Source organism: Falco naumanni, chromosome 4 (assembly GCF_017639655.2).
Source record: "Falco naumanni isolate bFalNau1 chromosome 4, bFalNau1.pat, whole genome shotgun sequence".
NCBI lineage: Eukaryota > Metazoa > Chordata > Aves > Falconiformes > Falconidae > Falco > Falco naumanni.
Window position 1 is genome coordinate 828,648 of NC_054057.1, and position 6,389 is coordinate 835,036.

Below are 6,389 nucleotides of genomic sequence, written 5' to 3' on the forward strand. Positions count from 1 at the left end.
TCACACTTCCCCATGAGGGAACCTTTTACACACTTTTAGCAACTGATGTGCCAGTATAGTCGCTGCTCTTGAGCGTACGGCTGGGGTTGACCTCCCAGTTACTGTTCCAACTCGGTAAGTGTGAACGATTGATTTATATGTGAATGGTTGCCCATGCATATATGTATAGATGTACACATAAATACATGTATATACATGGACATGTGTGTATATACACACAAATATATACACCAACATGTATGTGCATCTATATTTTTTTCATATATATACACATATTCATATATACACAAAAATATTGATAGATAAATGCAATGGTGTTCTAAAGCTTTTACTCCTGATCTATTTCTCCCTACAAGTTATCATTATGTTTGAAGTTTTATAATAAAGTTACTGCATGCAGTGTAATTGGACAATCCTTGCACCTGAGGAACTTATTTAATCATTGATTCTTCCAGCTTGTGCATTTTCTTCTGTCCTGGGCAGTTCTACAACTGTGCAGGCGTAGAACAGGGCAGGACAACCCCTCCAGCTGCCTCTTCTCTCCCCCTCCCTCTTATTCCTCCCCTGGGAAAATAAAGCGGAGAGTAGATTATCTTTTATTCTAGAAATTTAATTTCCTGTAAAAGTCTGCCCTTGTAGTGTTTCAACACATACTGAGTAGCCTTGGATTTACTTCCTAGAGTACAGCAGAACAAAACACAAAATACAATTCTTTTAAACCAATGATCTTCTTGAGCTAGGATTTCCAATTTTAATGTGCACTCATACTTGCAATCTGCAAGGTACAATCCTTTGCAAGAACAGGCCAGTAACAGAAGGTGTGTAAGACAGACATGCTGCCTCATATGGGCCATGATACACGTTCTCCAGGTTGTAAAGCAAAGACTGTGACCAGAGGAGAACGTTCAGCTGCTGCCTAGGTTCTGCAGCAGGATCAGAGCCAGGCGCAGCAGCACAGCTCCTGCCTCTCAGGTGCCTTACCACCCTTGGGTCACCAGGCTTTTTTTGTATATGCACTCAGGTGCTCTATAAGGGTATTCACAAAAATTCAGGACTAAGCCAAAGGGTGCTGGGCGAGGGGACAGCACTAGCTATCTCCTCTGCAGAGTCACAGTGTGAGCCCTCTGTAATCAGACCTCGCTCAGCTGAGGCCCAAGAGATGGGAATGATTTCTGCAGCCCCACAGCCCCATCCTGCAGCCCTTGTGTGCAATACTTTGGGACAGGTGCTGGAGCCCATTTGCCCAAGCTGGCAGGAGGATGGCCTTCCCTGGTGCTGCTGAGCATCTCTGCTAGGGGATAGCTCCCTCTTTTCAGAGGTTTCATAGCTTGGCATTATGTAGCTGTGGAGTGAGGCTGTGACCCAGGACTTCCCCACAAGGGCTGCAACCCTGTGGCACGAGGGCAGCATAAACGTGCAGAGCCTTCTGTGCAAAGTCTTTCACTTCTCTAGTTCTCACTAGAGTCTAAAGGGCATCTTCTCCCTCCTTGCTGCCTCAGCACCTCCTGCAAACCCTTCCAGCAGGGAGACAGGAGATGCTTTCTGCAGCTCAAAGGATTTGCTGCCAGAGGCAGCTGTCTTCCTCCATCACAGCAGTAACATCAGGAGCCCCAAGGTGGACCTGACCTCAACTTCTTCTCATGGGCCAACTGCTCTGAGCTGTTACTGCTGCCTTCCTGTGCAACGCAAGAAGGTGAAACCCACATCCGGAGGATCACAGCTGGCAGGACCTGTCCTGCGTCGCTGTGGGTGGCTAGGAGCATCCCTGCAGGTCTCAGAGCTCCTCTCCTTTCTGAAGGGACAAGCCTGGGTGCAATCTGCTGCCTTGCCACTGTCTGTGAAGGCACTGAGAGTACAGGAGAGCAGGAGGCATCTTCCTGTGTCTGTGAAAGCTGCCAGGCAGCTTGAAGGTAATGCCAAATTTTAGGGTCAACCCAAGAGCTGGGAGCAAAAGAAGCACCCAGCTGCTAAGGCTAGACCATTCTGCAGAGGCTCCGTGCCTGCTCACTTGCTTGCATAAAAAGTACCCACCACAGCTGTTATATTGGTCCTGCTCATATCTGCACTTAGCTTTATATCCTGATCTTGATTTTTCTTTTTGCTGAGACGATGCAGGTTAAAGAGGACTCAGGATGATGTTGGCACATTGAATAGTCAGATACTTTCTTGTTCTGGCTTGAGCGTGACATCTTAAAACAGAGACCAGAGTAACAGTTACCCACATTTAAAGTTAAACCTAAAATACATATTTCCTTTTGGTTTATTAGTGCTGTTTGCACCAGAAGGTGCCTTCTACAGAGGGTCTCTGTTAGAAAGATGGAGTCTTTTTCTGATGCCAGGCATGATGCCCTGCACGTTTGGATGGAAAGGCTTTGACAGGCTGGAGCGTTGCAGTGGCATCAATGGGGCTCTTCTTGCACAAATGTCGCGCTGCAGTGTGCAAACCTGTGCAGCACTTGTAGAGAGCAAAAAGGTATGTTTAAGGACACGCACTGTTGAACTACACCAGAAGAAAGTGGGATATATGAGGACATGTTAGCTCACAGTGTTGCTAGATCCCTTGGGAAATAGTGTAAAGTGGGACCTGGCGGATTCTCCCACATCTCTCAGCTCTGAGCTGCAGGACTGCCACTTTAGCACAGGGAATGAGTGTCTCAGCATCTTGTTCCAAAATGGGATCAAGGAGTATGAAACTAGTCCCTATCTGGCTTTTTCTGGCATTATACTGAAGCCTCCTTCCCAAGGCAATGCTAATTAAATCTTCGGCAGAATCTCTGGCTTTCAAGTCACTCATGCAGTCTGGGGATGAGGATGGGAGCTTCTGACTTGATCCTTGATCCCAACCAGCAGCACAGCTCTGGCTCTTTCTGCTGTGGTAACATCTGGCTACACCTGGAGATCAGAACCAGTCAAAAGTTTTAGGGGTGGCGGGGTGGGGGAAGAAAGGTTAATGAAGGGTATTTGTGTGCCATTCCTCTCTTAGCTGGAAGCTGTGCAGGGATGGGCCTGAATTAGCATGCACAAAACTCCTCAAACCCCTAGTAACTGTATTGTGTCCAGGATAATCCTGTTTTATTTTCAGCCTTTTGTAAACACTGATTTAGTATACCAGTAATGAAGTCCCATGGGAATTACTGACTCTGCCAGGAGAGGATCCAGAAAGGTTCATGACAGAAAAAAATAATCATTACTTCAGGTCTGTCCAGATGTAAAAGAAGTTTGCGAAATTGAAAGAGAATTATATCCTTAGTCCAAATACACCAATTTCGACTGTAACATCTGGGCTGGCATGCATTTTTGGTTAATATTAGTACCTCAAAGGCACCGAGTAATGCTGTGCAATGCAAAGCTCCTTCTGTACTACACCAGTTTTGTTGCATGGCTTCTGAACAGTGTGCTTCTGTGTGTCCGTGCGCTTCTGCATAAATCGGTATTTCTGCTGAGTTGGCTGAAATGTCAAAATGTACAGAGCCAGGGCACAGAAATCCCCACCTCAGAATAGCAGTAGTGTGATTTGGGTTCCCACAGCCTCTGCTGACAAGTACGTCTGCTGGGGCCTCATCCTGACCCAACGCCACGCTTGTCTCATGGCTGGCTGGGACCGTCCATCAGGTCCTGTGTGCTTTCCAGCAGCCAGTGCAGCCAGTGTAACCCTGGCATCAGCAGCTGGGTCAGACTTACTGTGAAGGAGGAGATATATGCAAGAGAAGAGTATTACCAAGATAACAGCAATGTCTGCTGTGTAAACACTGGTTTTCCTCACTGTACTCTGGTATCCAGGCCAACTAACTCATGTTTCCCACTAACATTAACGAACGCGTGACATATGCATGCACACCTGCATCACCAAGATGTTTATCCCTTTCTTCACCTGGCACTCCCTGAGGATGTTCAGCCTCCATAAACCTCCATATGCTTGGGTTTAGAGAAGGTAAAGCACACAAGTTTTGAAAGAAAGGGTATTCAAGCATCGTAACCAGCTGAGGTCTTCGCATCACATCTGTCCACCGTTAGCCACATGGATAACCCTGTCTGCCCTAGAGGATCCTGCTGCACAGGTTCAGGAGCGACTTGAGAACAAGGCTACCATGCCTTCAGCAGTCCATTTTTTCTCCTTTTCTACAGAAAAAACCCCACCCAAACCAGGCTGTTAATTGATGAAGTGCAGCAAAGCAATCATTCCTCAAAGCCTAACTGAGCCATACTTGGAGATAAATGTGATCTTTCCAGAAAATGTGAGCATAGTGCCCAGGGTGGTGTTGCACATGTGAAATGATCTGCAGGAGTAAAGCCTTGCCGAGCTTCAGCTCTGCCAAAGGGAGCAAGCACACCAAGAAACAGTGGACCAGAGCATTCCTGCCCATCTCTCCATTTCTAACAATAAAAAAAAAGGGGGGTTCCCCACTCTTTACCCACTATATCCCTGCACAGCACATCCTTTACTCTTGATTTTCTCCTCTGAAACCCTCCTGTGCCTTGCAGTTGGGAAGGCAGCAAACTCTACCTAGCCCTTCCCAGGAAAAGTCTCTGGTTACAAGGCGTTCAATGTCTCTTTCTTTTTAGCTTGAAGAAACCAAAAGATGCTTTTACTCCTCATTGATGGACCAGAATGGAAGGTCACTTCCTCAGCTTCCTTGCCCCTGAGCTGTCCTCGAATACCAGAGCGTGAACAGAAGTCAAAGATGGAAAGCAGAGAAATTTCTTCATGTTGCAATTGTCTTCCAGGCAGTGTTCCTTTCATACTACAAGGGCACACCATGCTAATGAGCAGCACTCTTATTTAGGGTTACCGCTAACAGCAGAGTACAACAGAAAGCCTTTTCTGTCTCCCGGGGAGACGTGTTGAGGATGTCTGTGAGTCAGCCTGACTTGATTTCTCTTTATTTGAAGTCCTCCAGTTAAAAACAGCATGGGTACTCCTTTGGCAATCCTCATTTCTTCATGAGGGCGACGGCCTGCTCTGTGTTCGGTTCTGGCTGAATTCTGGGCAGCGCAGGAGGGACAGGGTTGATGGCTGCCTTCAGGGAGACTCCGCTGTAAGGAGGTTCTTTCTACCCAGAGGCAAGCAGTGGCGGGGGACTGCCTCTACTGCTGTTACGTGGGCAGTCCTGGCCCTTATTTGCAAGGTTTTTGATGGCAAAGAGGAACACCAGAGGTGCCGAGGATTGGTGACCCAGGGGCAGTTGCCCGGCGGCACAAGGGTGGCCACGTCTGCCTGGGCTCCAGCAACACATGTTTTACACATCAGCAGCAAACCAGCCTGGCGCGTGCAGGTCTCCAGGGGGAAGATCCTACTAGATTATCCACACATTTTAGGGCTGGGGAGGATGCAGTCCTTCATCACCCCCATGAGGACATGGGAGACAGGTTTAGATTTGGGTGTCCTCTGAACCACAGCACACCTTCTGCAGGGCCCGCGGCCAGGGCAGTGCTGCAGGGATAACGTCAGACTATCGCTGGCATGGAGGAAGCTTTCATTTGCTTTTCTGAATCTTACAGTTCTCACACAATGAGAATGTTTCCTTAGTGCCATATACCAGAAATTACTTTTCTGAAAGCTGAAACTTTGTAATTTTGGCAGTCATAGCTTCTACTTTCAGTGTGTGGGGAGAACCTGGCCATCAGCCTTTTGATGTTTTTCTGAAAAAAGTGCAGGGTTCTTTACATTTGCTTTAAAAAAAGAGGTAGGATGGGGCTGTGGCACTTGTCAGAGAAAAAGGTGAGTTTTGAAATCCTGCTGCTCTGGCCCTTTACTGTTCCCTAACCTTCAAACTTTATTTTCAGCAGTGCATCTTTGTGGCTCCTGGCTAACACCTAACCAGATATCAGCCCCCTGATTATTTCCATGGGTGCTTGTCCTGGCCCACGTGGCTGACATTGCTTGCATAATTCAGCTAATCCTGGAGACCCACAGTTTGACCCTTGCTATATTGCTGCGCAGCTGTTGGGGATGTAACCTTTGCTAGATAGAGCATAATGTCATGAAAAAACATGCAATTGGCACAAATACCAAAACAAAACTTGCACAAGAATATTTGCCTGGCAGCTGGCCACATCAATTAATGAACAACAGCTCAGATAACCCGGAGGATGCTCTCCACCCCAAAAACCCCATCCAGCTCAGCCTGCATGAAGGCAGCACAACTCTGAAGTTGTGCCTGAAAAGGGGTTTTAATTTCCCTTGGCATCTGAAGCAGGGACAGCACCTGGAGATGTTTCCATGACTGTATTCCTGTGTGTGCCAGAGGACCTTGGTACTGGTACAGCTCCCATCCAGGTGCGGTGTCTCGGATCCCTACAATAATGCACCCCATTGCACAGCCTCCTGCCTGGTTTCACCCCAGATGAACTGCTTTGCATGCCCCAGTGGTGCCTGAAAATGTGCTATG